The sequence below is a fragment of the Stegodyphus dumicola genome, chromosome 5 (genome assembly GCF_044657685.1).
Source record: "Stegodyphus dumicola isolate Sdum_Otavi_A_Nest chromosome 5, ASM4465768v1".
Classification (NCBI taxonomy): Eukaryota; Metazoa; Arthropoda; class Arachnida; order Araneae; family Eresidae; genus Stegodyphus; species Stegodyphus dumicola.
Window position 1 is genome coordinate 228,296,959 of NC_140772.1, and position 16,168 is coordinate 228,313,126.

Sequence of the window (16,168 nt, forward strand, 5' to 3'; positions counted from 1 at the left end):
TAAAGGGGAGGGATGCCGGCTAGTGTTAGTGCCGCGGATGTTGCAGTGGTTCGAAACCTTTGCATATCATAAGAGCGAAAGGGCGCTGGGTAGTGAGTAGCTGTTTTTGCTTTTTGCCCTGCATTTGATTTGCCCAGATTGTTGCTGGAAAAAAAGTCTTTGTATTTCGGTAAACTTTAATTTTGTGAATGTGAAAGTGAGTTTTTTATATCCATCTTTCATTCCGGTTTCTGAAAATGTGCATCTTTTGACTGGATGAGTAAAACTGAGAAAGTTAGAAGTGTTTAAAAATTTCTACGTGTCAAGCTGCTCATTAGCATACGCATGTGAGTACTTTTGCTTAATTTTGATACTTAAAGACCATGCAAGTGGATTTATAATGCATGTTTTTTAATTATATGCTACTCTTGAATTACGTGCTTGGTCTGGTGCTTCGGATTTAAGTACTTTGAAAGTTACAAGCCTTTTTACGTTGAATTTCTGAGTGGCTCATTTGCATACGTTTGTAAAGTTTTTCTGTTTATTTGAAGTTTATACACCATGTAAATATATAAATTGATTGTGCTTTCATTCTATACACTTTTGTGGATATTTATGAAAAATTTTACTCATTTGCAACAAGTCTTTTAAGAGATATAAGCTTTTCAAACTTCGAACACGGCTAATAATGGATGCCTTTATTTACAATTGAAGTTTTGGTGCACCATTCAGTTAGTCTTTCTGCGTGGGATGGCGAATAATGAGCTGGAAGTTCTTGAAAAAGAAGATAGAATTTCAACGGTATCGGAAGATACTGTATCTTATATCGCTGACAACGTACTGTCCTTTATTAATGAAAACTCTAAAGAATTGGATGAAGTTTTAGGTAACCCATCTGATAAGGTCAACAAATCTGTAGGTAATAAAATTAGAGAAATATTTAGAAAACTGCAGAATGCAATGAATAGTGTTCTTATTGAAAATGGTGAACTAGGAGGAAGATTGGCCGAAAGAGAAAATATTATAAGAGGAAAGCATAAAAAGCAAGCTGCTACTTATGCAGAAAAAGTTCAACAAAGATCAAGATCACGATCTAGAACAAAAAGTTTAAAGAAACAAGAAGTAGAATTTGTGACTCTAATATATCCTAAAGAAAGGAATCAAACTTCTGAACAAGTAAAGGAGAAATTAATTAAAAACATTTCTCCAACTGATCTTAAAATAGGTGTGCAGAGTGTACAAAAAATAAAAAATGGTGGAGTATTGATTAAGGTCACTAAATACGATGATTTGTCAATAATTGAAAATGCAATAAGAGAAAATAGTACATTGAAAGAAGAATTGGATGTAAAAAGACCTAAGAAAATACATCCACGAATTATGATTTATAATGTTGATCCTGCCTTGAATGGAGAGGAAATAAGGGATTTACTGAAATCTCAGAATGTCGTTCTCGAGAATGCGATTATAGAAACGAGATTCAATATGAAATCAAATATGGGATGTCATTGGACCGTTTCCTTGGACTCACAATCATTTAATCTGGTTATGAAAGACAAGAAAATTTATTTAAAATGGACAAGGCACCAGATTAGAGAATATAAAAGAGTTACCAGATGCTTTCAATGTTATGGTTTTGGACACACTAAAAAAGCTTGTACAAAAACCTCTATTTGTAATAAATGCAGTTTAGAAGGTCACTCTCAAACTGAATGTACCGCAAAAGATTATAAATGTTATAATTGTACAATAGCAAATTCGAGATTTGGACTGGGCCTTAATACTAAACATGAAAATACATTTAAAGAATGTCCTTGTTATATTAGACAAGTTGATTTATTGACCAAAAAAATTGATTATGGCTTGTAAATCTCATACAATTAAAATTTGTCGAATCAATTTACATCATGCAATCAAGGCCACAGAACAATTGAGAGTTGAGGTTACAGAAAGTGATACTGATCTGATCTGCATACAAGAACCTTATGTTTATCAAGGAAAGATATATGGTTTACCAATAAGTGCCAGAGCATATTATAATAAAGGTGAGAACATAAGATCTGGTGTCTTTGTATTCAATGAAAATTTATCCATTTTACAAATTTATGCTTCTAAAGACATAGTTGCTGTTTTGGTGGATGGAAAAAGTCCTTTTCTCTTGATTACATGCTATTTTTCCCCGTCAGAAACTATTGATGATCATTTACGTTGTTTGTCTTCTTTGTTTGATAGATTTAAAAATACTTCATTAGTAATAAATGAGGATGTCAATTGTAAACATCCATTGTGGGGCCAAAACCACATGGATTCAAGGGGAAAAAATTAGCAGAATTTCTACTTGAAAATAACTTTGTTGTAAACAACAATAGAAACAGTTTTCCCACATACTCTTCAGTATTGGGAAATTCATGGATTGATATTACTGCTTCCAGATTGATTAAAGACATTGAGATATGTAATTGGCAAGTTTCTGATAAAATTAGCCTTAGTGATCATAATTATATTCATTTTGAGATTAGAAATGTGATAATTGATGATACACAAAATAACCAAATTAAGTTGAAGAGATTGAACTGGATTGCTCTAAAGGAGCTTATGTTTGAAAATTTTTCTGGCATTGAAATCAATGAAGATATAGAATCTCAATTACATGAAATTAATTCTATCATATGTGACATATGTGAAAATGTTCGGTTTAATTATAACGATACAGGAAAAAAGAAAACTATTCTCCATGGTGGAATAATGGATTAAATACTGAAAGGAAAAAAGTTCGAGCTTCTAGAAGAAGATTTCAGAATTCCTGTGGCGAAGATAGATTAAATCATAAAAAAATTTATTGTAAACATCTTGCAATATATAGAAAGAACATTAGAATTGCAAAAGAAAATCACTGGATTAAAATATGGGATAAATTGTCTCTGCAAAGTCCGTTTGGCACGCATTTTAAAATTGCCACAGATAAGCAGATGAATCCTGTCACTTTTACTGCTATCCGTAAAAGTAATGGTACTTACACAGAAAATATAGAAGATACAATAAAGGAAATTATGAACTTCCACTTTATGGAAGATAAAGAAGAGGAGGATGAAAGTGAACATCGGAATATCCGAAGGAAAATAAAAGTTGATTTGGAGTCTTTTAATGATGTTTTGTTTACTGTCGATGAGCTTTCTGCTGCTCTGGAGAGTATGAAAATGAATAAAGCTCCCGGTCATGATAACATTCCTTTGGAAATTTATAAAGAACTTTATTATGTTAATAGGAAATTCATTTTGGATCTATTCAATATTTGTTTTCAACAGGGACATTTTCCTGAGACATGGAAGATTGGCAAATTGGTTTTGCTTTTAAAACAAGATAAACCTCCTGAGCAAGCGGCTTCTTACAGGCCAATTTGTTTATTACCCACTTTGGGTAAAGTTCTCGATAAATTGATTAACTTTATTTTCTTGGTAGCAATAATCTACTAAATGCAAATCAATATGGATTTACGCCAGGAAAACATACTATCTTGGCAATTAATAATATTATTGACACTATAAGAATTAATAAGATGAAGAATTTACATACTACTTTGATTGCAATCGACATTAGCAATGCCTTTAATAGCTTATGGTGGCCCAGCATCAAATCAAGACTTCTAGATTTAAAATGTCCTCAAAACCTCTTCAATATTATTAATAGTTATCTAAATAATAGGAAAATTATTTACAGAAGAAATAATATAAATATTGAGAAATATTATAATAAAGGTGCTCCTCAGGGTTCTGTTTTAGGCCCTACACTTTGGAATCTGGTGGCTGATACTGCCTTACAATTGAAATTTGAAAAGGATGTATTTTTGCAGGCTTATGCTGACGATTTTGTGTTGGTGATTTCTGGAAGTAATAGATTAATTATAGAAGAAAAAGCAAAGAATGCTCTAGATAAACTTTATAACTGGTGTAAAGTAAATAAGCTGGATATTAGCCAAGATAAAATGGCTATGATAACAATCCCAAAAGGCTCAAAATTAATCAGATTACCTTTATTGACGTGCAATGGAAAAAGAATCCGCAGCGAAAAAACACTTAAATACTTAGGTATAATTTTGGATACAAATTTAAGTTGGTTGCCACATTTAACTAAATTGAAAGAAAAAATTTTTAAGATTATGAATAAGATGAATAGATTATTATGTATGGATTCTTTTAAAAGTAAAAGTATTTTAAAAGAGTTATACAATAGAGGAATTGAACGAATAATCTTGTATGGCTCACCCGTTTGGTGGACTGGAACGGAAAGGGTGAGAAATAAATTGCTACAGATTCAGAGGGTTGCAATGCTACCCATTACGGGATGCTACAGAACAGTCTCTAGCACCAGCCTACAGGTCTTAGCTGGGGTTATGCCTATAGACTTACTAGCTGAAGCTGAAACGCTGATTTATAAAGCTGTTCATATGAAGAAGAATATAGATTATTGTGACCTGAAGATTTCTAATAGAGAAATTGATCCAAAATTAGAAAAGTTTCATTTTCATCCGGCACAATTTAAAGAGGTTACCTGGAAGACACTTCTTGCAACTGGTGTTGGTTTGGAATTATTCTCTGATGGCTCCGTGATTGATAAAAATGTTGGAGCAGCATTTGTTGCTTTTGCAAATAATAAATTTGTATATAAATCTAAATTAAGATTGAATAATAATTCAACTATTTTTGATGCAGAACTTATTGCCTTTGAATACGCCATAAGATGGGCTAATGAGGAAGAAAATGAGAAATATATTACAAATTGGGAGATTTCGGTGTTCACAGATTCCCAGAGCATCCTTAGAGCTCTTAATTCTAGAAAATGTGTATCTGCAAAAGTAGATAAAGTCAGAAATTATATTCACAATATTAATTCAAAAATGAAATTATATATAAATTGGATAAAAGGACATTCGAATAGTTATGGAAATGAAGCAGCAGATTCTGCTGCTAAGGAAGCATGCTATAATACAGATATTGATATCACTTTATCTCTTAATTATCTCTTAATTATATTAAAAGTGTACTACATGACAAGATTCTCCACACATGGCAACAAAGATGGCATTATGACAAAACTGGACGAAAGGTTTATAAAATATTTCCTGTTGTCAAAGAGCAAAGATTAAGTTACAATAGATTGCTAAATCAATTGATAACAGGACATGGCCAATTTCCAGAATATCTAAAAAGGTTTCATGGGATAGATATTCATTGCCGATGTGGTCAGGATGCATCTGGAGCATCTAATGGACATTACATTTGAGACTGTGCCTTAACGAAGGAAATTAGAGGAGAATATTTTCGAAATATATCTATAAATAATGAAAAATATCTATATAGCAATAATAAAGCTAAATTAGGACGTATAAAAATTATTACCAATTTGAATAATTATGTATATTTCGATCCTTTTGTTTAATTGCTTAAGTTTTTGAGTTGAATTGCATAAATTATAATGTAATTTGTATACATACAATGTATAATTTACTGAAAACTGTAAATGCTTATTGTTCGTTAAAGCTAGGCAATATTTGTATTTTATAATTGTTGTTTAGGTTAGCAGTTGTCTTGAGTTCAATTTAGTCATTTTATGTTAAGAAATAGGTGGTTTCTATTCTGAATGAAGGTCGAGATGACCCGTTGGCGACGCCGACACATCTCCAGCGGAGGATGAGTTTTTGGAGAAGTAGTCCTTATTCTGTTGTAGTGTTTATTCAGTTATCTTTCAGTTTGTTTCTTTTAAATTGCCGGTTGTGCCAATTTTGGAGGTACGGCTTATTTTCTTATATTAGATTATATTAGATTGCCCAGATTGTTGCGGCATACAAGCAGATGCGTTCCATGACGTTTGTGTACAGGATTTTGTTGATGTGAGGATTCTGACCCCAGTTGATTCCTTGGAAAAGTTTGGCTTTTCTGGCTATTGCGCTTGTTTTGCTAGATGGGGGATCCACGTCAGGCCTCGATCCCAGATAATCCCTAGGTATTTGAGCTCAAAAACGATCTTGATATTGGTTTGCTGTAGCTTGACACAGGTTTTCCGTGTTGGGTTGGTGCCTGGCTTTGGAATAATTAGTGCTACGGATTATCGATGGAGAGTGTGAGTTTGAGTTTGGAGCATATGGTGTTGAAAATTTCACATGCGGCTTTACCTCTTTCTTCTAACTCATCTCTCTTACGTCCTTGGATGATGATGGCCGCGTCATCCGCGTAGGCAGTGATCTTTGCATAGGGCGGCCATGCGTGGGCGAGGACTGTGTTGAACGTAAGGTTCCAGAGGAGAGGGCTGGCACATGAGCCTTGTGGGCAGCCTCTCTCCTGGACCTTGAATGTAATGCCTTGGTTGTGTGGCACCATCAGCTTGCGATTGCTTAGATAGTCGCTGAAGGTATTGAAGAGATTTTGTGAGCAGCGAGCTGTTCTGAGGGCCTGTCTAATGGCAGGCCAACCATAGTGTATCAAAAGCGCTGCGCAGATCGAGAGAGATGAAGGCAGTGTGGAGTTATTTCCTGTTGCTGTGCATGATGCGGCGAATTTCTTCAAGTCCGTGGAGGGTGAATCTTCCTGGTCTGAAGCCGTATTGCTTACTACTAAGGATATTATTACATTCAAGGTGGTGACTGAGGCACTGGACTAACGATGTTTCATAAATTTTGCCAATGGCTGGGAGTAGGTATATCGGTCTTAAGGAATGGGGTTCTTATGGGTCTTTATTCCTTTTGGCAAAAAAGACAACATGACCTGTTTTAAAGGCAGTTGGAAAGATTTGAAGTTTAAATAGGCTAAATCTGTAGTATTTTTGATGGATTTTCCTCTAATTCGATACCTTGCAATGGTAATAATCGGCCTTATGGTTAACGCGCACACCCGACGCGGACAAAAAAATACAGTTATTTTTTAACTGTATTTTTTTGTCTACGTCGGGTGTGCTGCGCTAACCATAAGGCTGATTATTATAGGCGAGGAGGGTTGCAGCATACTCGTAAACTAACCTTGCAATGGTATTTGCATCGTTAAGAGTTATCTGTCTATTAATACCATCCTCTAGATCTTTTGCTTCTTTGGCAAGTCTGCTTGCGGTTTCGTTTCCAGGAACGCCAGCTCGAGCAGGCATCCACTGCAGAATGCAGATCTTATCTAGACTGTCAGTTTCCTTCAACTGTTGCTTAATATCGTGGGGCAATTGTTGATTGACTTTATTTATTGCCTTTAATGCAGCTCTGGAATCACAGAAGATAATCAAACCATTTGCTTTCTCCGTATTATTAAGTAGAAATTTTCGTAAGCTTTTGTTTATTGCTTTTAGCTCGCTGGTAAAATCTAGAGCAACGTTACCTGTGCAGTTTTGTGGTTCACGGTTGTATCATTCGGTAGCACTATGTGTATGTGAGCTTCTCCATTCTGGGTAGTTTCGCAAGCTGAGCCATCAATAAGCTGAGCATTTCCTGATATTTGTTTCATATCTGCATTTCATTTCAAAAGATAGAAGTTATTTATAAGGTTTTAAATATTTGACTCATAGAAACTTTGAATAATATTTAAATCAGGCACAGGAAAAAATAAAACTTTCGGCTGCATAAACAACGGTTCTCTCTTCCAGTCAAGAGCCAAAATATATAGAATATTATATTATCTTTTCTATATATTCTATTTCTATCTATTCTATATACGTCTTCATAATTTTCCCATGTGTACAGTGTAAACAAGCTAGTTTCCCTTAGAACGCACTCTTCCAGGGAAGCTGTTTTTCCCTTTAAGTGGCTGAACACTTTCAGCGCAATAATTTTCCAAAAAGAAATAAATCCAAAACTTAACATTAATTTGGCTGCTTAATGGATCAAGAATTGAAGTGATGTATATCAAAGCATCAAACATGATCGGGATACGAAAAGAAAATAAGTGTTATGTATTAATTGCTATTACTTTCAAGCTTAAATTTTGCTTACTATATCAGTTTTGATCTGTAATTGAAGCTCTTAATTTTTGCTTTAGTTGTTTAAAGCTGGTGTAAGTTTAAACTGTAACTTTTGTTTACATTAAAATTAAGGATCGGTTGCTTTAAAAGTTTTTCTTAAGTTGTTTAGTTTTAATTTCAGTTTAGGGACTTAAGTCTACATGGTTTTTGTACTTTTGTTTTGACCCTTAAGGTTGTTTAACTTTTAACTATTTTATGTTATGTTATGTTCATTGTGTTTTTTTACTATGAATTTCTGTTCTTATTCATTTTTATGAATTGTTTGTAATTTTAGTTATTTTAGTTTATTTTCTTGATTTGTGCGCAATGCCTAGATTGTGTAATTCGTGGATGTTTTTTTAAGTTTAAACAGGATGCTGTGCACATGGTATTCTTTGAAATTTTTGTCATGTTAATTTATTAAAGCGAGGTGTGCGTAGTTTGTAGATTCGTCCGTTGTCTAGATTGTGCAATTCGTAGATGATTTTTTTAAGTTAACACATATCCCTATGTACATGGATTCTTGTCAAATATTTTTGGTTAGAAACTTTACGTTTTTGCTATCTAAATTTTTGGTTTTCGTTTTGGATTTTTAGCTTAAATTGTGTGTTCAAAACGTGGTTTTTGGAGACATTTTAGGCTTAAAGTTCGAAATGTAGACAAACATTTTAGATAGTAATATGCCACCGCAGAGTTTCTCGCCAAAAATATTTGGCGAGAAATTTGTCTCCGCATTTGGCGACTTAAGGGCGCATATAAGAGTAATTCCAAAAGTAAAAAGGAAAGAAGGGTAGTATTTGTATTAGGTACGAAGCACACGTAATTGTCTGTTAGAATCGTAAGTGCAAAGACTGAGAAGTAGTTATTATGCAGAATAGTCAATTATAACGGAATATTTATGAAGTGTTCATATTTCAGTAATTACAGGTATATGCATACATTTCTGAAGCAAATATATAGATACTTATTATATGATGTTATAATATATATCGATGTGTTTTGTTATTCTTTTATTATTAAAGCCCATGAGAGACGAATATGGAGAGGAAATATTTTTCTGAATTTTCGAAAGACTATTTTTATTTATTTTTTATATTATTAATCCACATTTGTTTTCTTTCCTTATAGATAACCTTTTGTCAAAATCAAGATAATGATTGCCGCTTATATAACATACGATCAATTCTATCATCCTCAAAAGAATTTTTCCTTTTGTGTTATATTTTTCCATTAGCAATCCTCAAAGGTTTCTTGCTCTATCAATCATGTCTGTCGAGTTATATCAATGTCTCCTCTGAGACTGAAATATTAAGCTTTCTCGCTAATGCTAGAAAGAATAAGAGTATTGTATTTTTCTTTGTTTTACATTCAGTATTCCGAACGTGTATTCTGAGTACTCCTTTTAAAGAGCATTTCTTATTACTTTCCTTTATGAGAAAATTATGGACCTTTGATGTATCATTAAAATAACCTTATTTCACTTTCATACATATAATTATTAAACGAGTTACATATAAAGCTTTCATTAGGAATTTGAAGACAGATTATTTCATATATAAACAGAAAAAACAGTTAAGGTATTCGAAAGCATTCAGACCATTTTTTTTTTCAAAGATACACGATACACAAGCACGTTTAGTCAAATTTTTAGCTTTATTATTCATAATATTAAAGATGAACTACCAATATTTGAAAAACATTGTTACTGTTCTAGAAATATGTATAAGTACAGAAAATGAGTTGAACGTTTCAAAACTTTAAGGAATACTGCTTGAAAAATATTGAGACTTATTTCAGGAAATTTCTGCTTCATAAAGTTCTCAATATCTAATTAAAATTGAAATGAAAGCACTCTAGATTTAACGCTCTAAATGCAATGAAAGATATTGTAATGTTATAAAAATTTTAAGGTATGCTCCCGCCTTCTTAGCATGCCTTCGTGGTGTAATGGTCAGCACACTCGGCGCGTATTCGAGAGGTCCATGGTTCAAGTCCCGTCGAGGGCATTGCTCATTTTTCATGTCTTCAGCAATAAAAAATCCTAATGTCTCTACAAAATTAGCTCATAAGTGAATGCAAAATGCATTCTTGTTGCAAGCTGTAGGCAGTAAGACTGGTTTCTCAAATAATCTCTTTCATCCCAGTTTATAATTTAATACAGTAAGTCATAATTTTACTCTGTCTATTACTAAAGTTATTCACTTAGTAAGTTTCTTATTTTTAACAATATATTACAATATTTCTCAAGGTTTCGCAGTATTTCAAATTTTCCTTTTTTCACGAATATTGTTTTGAAAGAGAACAATTACTAATTTTACTACTGATTCTAAATTTATTTTAAAAAAAGGATTTGAATGTATCACATTTAAATCAAAAACTATAAAGAATTAATATTACAACTGCTCTTTGAATCTTGAATCCTCTCAAAATTTCAGAACATATATATGTCATATTTTTAATGCGTAGTCGCGCTGGCTGAGTGAAAAGACAAACAGACGACGCCGAAACAAATTAATTTTGGAGAAGTCCCAATCTTTATTTTCACGCATAATGAAAACCATCTTAGTTGATATTTATCCATTTACAATGAATTGCAATAATTTCTTATATAGTATATACAGATTAACGGGGATACGATGTCATTTTAGAATAAGATAAAGATAGGCAGAGTAACATAGTGTTGGTAGCGTGAATGGAGCTAGAAAAAAATGACGTAGTTTTTTTTTTTTTTTTTTTTTTTTTTTCAATAGTATTTAAGCTAAGTCTGATGTATAAGTACAGCTAATCTGTGATTAGCTAATTTGAGGTTGTTATATAACATGGAAGGATCTCGAATTTGGGAGAACAGATGAATTCAGGTGTAGAGCACCAAATCTAGAACGTTAATTTAGAGGTCGCCAATTATTTTTAACACAGCCATCGTATTTTATTATATCTGACATATTTATGTCATGCTTCTGTGTAGATAGATATCTTGAGAAGAAAGCTGTTGCGTGGATTCTTAAGATGAACGAAAGGAGAATAAAATATTTCAGAGGTAGCCGCTATTTGAACGTATAATTTTATCTTCGTAATAAAGCCAACATTGATACGCATAAACCGATTCACATTACACCATTTATGGGCACGAGAGCACTGTGAGGCACGAGATGCACCTCACAGTTTTGTACATCTTCTTAGACAAAAGAGGAAACAGGAAGCAAAGTTAGCGTGGCTAGCAAAAGGCGAAGCAGGGAAAAGGGTTGCGCCTTAGTAGCAGGGATATTTATGGACCTGATTCTTTTGTTTAAATTTTGAGCTCTGAGACTGTATAAAAGCTATCCGCAATTCAGGAGAATAACATAAGCAAACCTCTTTAAAAAACCTCTTTTAATTGCCTAAAATCCTTGTTGAAAAAAAGTAGTACATCTTCTTGGCAGGAAAGGTGGAATGACCCTGATTTCAAAGGAAGGTTCACTTACAATTTACTTTCAACAGTAAGTGAAAGAAGGTGTATGAGCGACAAGTATCTTAATCAAGCCTTGACTCATCATGGACAGTCGCCATCTTAATATGAAAGGGTCTCGATTAAAAATTGTGCTTGTTCTTGTGGTATAAGAAATTATAATTTAGAACACATCTTGTTTAGTTGTTCTGCTATGAAAAATATTGTACGAAGATTTATTTCTAATATTGTTAAATTGAATACCTTAACAGATTTATGTAAAAATGTAGTGTCTAAATCAAGACTATCAAATTTCGTAAAATATGTGTCTGTAAACGAAATGGAATTGTATATTGAATCAGTTCAGGATATTACGCATGTTTTATTTAAAACTAAAATGTTCATATTTATATTGTTAATTTATGTGTTTGTACATGTAAGTAACGTGTTTTATTTTGTATTAAAAAGTTTGTAGTTAAGAGTTATTTGTCGGAGTGGCTGGTAGATCTCATCAGTCTTTGGAGAAGAAATTTAAATCTGTAGTAGTCAATTTTCGTTTTAGTTATTTTAAAGCAATATGGTTGCTGTTCTGCTGTTTGTGGGTCTGGATGGTCCCGTTTTAGTATTTAATGTCCCGTTTATAGCTTTACTAAGCCCTGTTAAATCCCTAACGGTGGTGCAGGTAATTTTGATTAGTCATATTCATCAGTTGCTAATTGCTTTGCTCTTTTTTTGGCGTGTCAATGATTAAGCCTATTTAAATAGTGCCATGGGCGGAGATGATAGCCCTGACTATCTGCAAAATGTAATCGTCATAGAATTATTGTCTCTTAAACAAGACGCCCAATTTTTAGCAATACAGCACGGATGGCCGGACAATCAAAAATATATGCAGTTGTCAGTTCTGTGTCCTGGAAGTTAACACAGTTCCTGTAGGTTTTCCTACCCTCTCTCAATTTTCAATCCTGTAGGATGGCCAGTTGAAAGTCTGACAATGGTTTTTAGTTATAAGCTTCAACGCTGTCGTCGCCAAATATAGCGTCAGAATGAGCATTCCTTCTACTCTCCCAATCCCCTATCATTTCTTACAGTTCGTCAAATGCCTTCTGAGCGACATGTTCCAGATTCCATACTTGAAAGTTTTATCCAACTATTTGCACAATCCTTGGAATCAGAATTTAAAGTTCCACTGGGTTTATCAGCCATTTATCCTTCCTTGTAATTCACTTACTAGTATTAACATAAATCATCTTTCTGTAGTTATTCTTTAAGCATTTTTGTCAATGCATTTAATATTAAATATGTTCGATGTTTTCATTTCAAATAATAAGGGTAAAGAGATTGGCATAATAAATCTTAATTAAACATATACCTGTTATTGTATAACATATATGTTTAAATTCTTGAGATTTGTACAATAACAACTAATGGTGAATAACTAATTCGCTTGTTGTTGAGATAGAACTGTTAAATTCTTTCTTTTAGTAAATTTAATGTATTAGAAAGCAAAGATTAGTAATATAAATGTCGCATGCGAAGTGGAATCGAAAACTCCCAATTACTGTATGTTGATATTTTCCAGAGTTTGGGATGTAAGTATCGAAGTAGTTAACAGCACCTTTACCAATTAGATGGGTTAATCGTCGTTTCCACTAGGAAAATACCCAAATAAACTAGCTGTTTCCCATTTGCACAAATGTAATAAATATATTTTCAGAGCAGGAATGAAATTTAATATTTCAGTTGAAACCAAGTCTAAACTTTGAAACATTGGGTTGTTTACATTTACGGCGCATATTTATCTTTCCAACTGAAAATTGCGGTTTTGATTGAACTCGGACGTGTAAATAAGCGAGAATTAATTCTGTGGTAGCTAATTAGTAACGTTCAGAGTATTGAACCTTCACACTTAATATACCAAACGCACAGGAATTTACAGATATAATACACATTGCTTCTCGGCCTTCGAGGCTAAAATCAAGTGTAGATATAATATATATGACATTTGCGGTTGAAATTTACAGAATCAATTTTATTTTATGAAATTTTGAAAACTATAATGTATATATAGCCCTTTCGAAAGCGTAAAATTCTTAGCAATGTTTTATAATAATTTGCTTACATTTTCCTATTCTACATTTCTTTACATGCTGACTCTTAGAACCATTAAGGCAGACAGTTGACTTATCGCCTTGTCTTACTTCTAAAACACAGTAAACAGAAACTCAGATGAAAGTTTTTTTTTTTTTTTCAAATAAATCTATTTATTTACTCATTTTCATGATGGTTACACAAAGTTTAAAGACATAAGAGAATATAAATTCCGATGATTGTAAGAAAGTAATAATAAATGTTCAAGGCAAATTAAAATATTAAATACAAAATGACACTCCCCTACCAAGCTTTAATTTGAATCTCAATTGTAAAATGCATTCCCGCTGGTAGAATTAGTACTGACTGCAGCAGAGCGGTAAAATCGCTAAACACTGGTAGTTCGGCATTGGCTCAAATCCCAGAGAACGAGTTTGGCTAAACGAGCATTTTCCTGATTTTTTCCACGTCTAAGGTAGATAAGAGTTTGGTTTTCTTCGAAAATCCTCCATGAAGGTATCTTTTCGCATAGCAAATACCCTTGGAGTTGTTTTGTCAATTTATTAAGCAATTAATCTAACCTTACTCAACAAAGATGGCGAACTTAAGTCGATAAATCAATTCAGTAGCTAAGAAATGTTAACAAAAATAACTGACCAGCGATAACTGCCAAAGGCTTTCTCCCATACTCGAGAAACTCTTATATAAATTAACTTATATACATTAGTAGTAAATTAAACTATACATTAATGTATAGTTTATATACATTAGTTTATATGCATACGGTTATATACATTAGTTTAGTTTCATCTTTATGGAAGTTGACGAAATAAGAAGGGAAAGGTAAAGGCAAAATAACACTATTTACTCGATTAATTATTATAACACCCTACGTCCCCACCAGAACTTAAAAAACAATTCAAAATCGAGCTTATCGATATCCTTGGTGGTTAGTTCTAAATTTTAAAACAAACAAGCAACAAACGCCTTTAGATATTAATTTAGAAGTCAAAAAACAAAAATCCTCGTTATATTTGGCAGTGGGGAAATTCCATTTTCACTTTGGCAGCTGAGGCTGATGGTTCAGTGAAACCATCGAAACTTGTCTTGTGAATATTTGCAAATATAATGCTGATTTTTGTTGTTTCAACTCTCAATTAATATTTGTTCGGTGTGTTATTTTACCTTAATTTAAAAGTCTATAGAATTTAGATCTCTGCCCAAAACCTGCAAACTAATAATTTGATTGACATCTCGGGTCTTCTTTCCAGTTTTCCTGTAAAACAGTATACTTACGTATGCATTTCAAAACATTTTTTCAGCACACTTAGATGCTATGCAGCTTTGCATGAACACTATGAAAAGTCTATAGCAATTTACTTTATACTTCGAGGTCTCCAGTGCATGTTTGTTTGAAACGAAACAGTTATATGACTGTGTTACGTATAGGTAAATTTTATCTCTTATCGCAACTCCTATTTAGTTAATTTGCTCGAAACTTTAGACCAGAAGGAAAATGTTCAAACTGCGTATGGAAAGCCTAATACTAAATTTCAAATATACTTACTTTCCGCTAATTCATTTATTAGATCTATACGCTAGTATGTGGTTTTACATATGTATTTCACAAATTCCAAACAGTACGCTTCTCAATATTATTACTTTAAGATTTCTGACAGTTTACAGCCTCATTAATCCCTCGTTGTAGCCGCAAAATTTGTGATAATATGCAAAATAAACTTCACAGATAAGATTAACATTTCAACCAAAAGAAAATTTTATCTACTAATTGAAATTCAAGAATCCTCATATGAGAACATAGCGAACAGTAATTTCTAGCCCACGTATAAAAAATAACTAAAATTCACTCTACGTATAAAAAATGAATATCCACCTAACTTTAACTTGTGAGTGGGCTGCTTATTCTTCGTACGCTGTGACATTCTTGGTCGAGATGTCTCCATATGAGTCATCTCAGGTTAAGCACACGTAATTTCGACGACGATTGTGTAAGATCATCGAAGGCCCATCAGCGGCCAACGGTTAAAGTCGTTGAATACTAGTAGTTCGTCCGAGTTTCAGATCCCGCAAATGGGTTGGCTGCATGAGTGTTTTCGTGATTTACCACATGTGTAAAGTGTATACCACCCAGTTTCTCTACGAAGGTTCTCCATGAAGCCGCCCTTTGCCTTAAGCATATAACCCTCGAGGCTTTGATGCAATCAACTAAACCAAGCCTAAGATCTTCGTCGTGGTTCCTGCTTGATTGCGTATCTAGGTAGACTTTCCGAGTTGCAGGCTGTCTCAAATTCTTCCTTTAAAAATTTTTGGCGCTGTTGACTGTTCTGCGATCGCAGTCTGTCGATCTTTTGGCTGACCTTTGGTGTTAAATGTGCTGGTTATACTCCGAGCTTCACAACAACATAGTGGCTGGACTTAGCGCTTCCTTTCTCGCTCGGTTGCGACTTATATTGCTCCTGCAGGCCGTGAGTACTCTGACCTTAGTGATACAACAATAAGGATAGGTGTGTTCGCTCCATTCTACGGCGTTGCCAGTGCCTACGGACATACGCAGCACCTCTGCAAAAAGTCGAAACGATGTGTGAAATGCGTTGGATCTCATCCAAGCAACAAAAAAAAGCAAGTGTTCAAAAAAACCTGACGAAAAGCCTTGCTGTATCTTCTGTAACGAGGAACATGTAA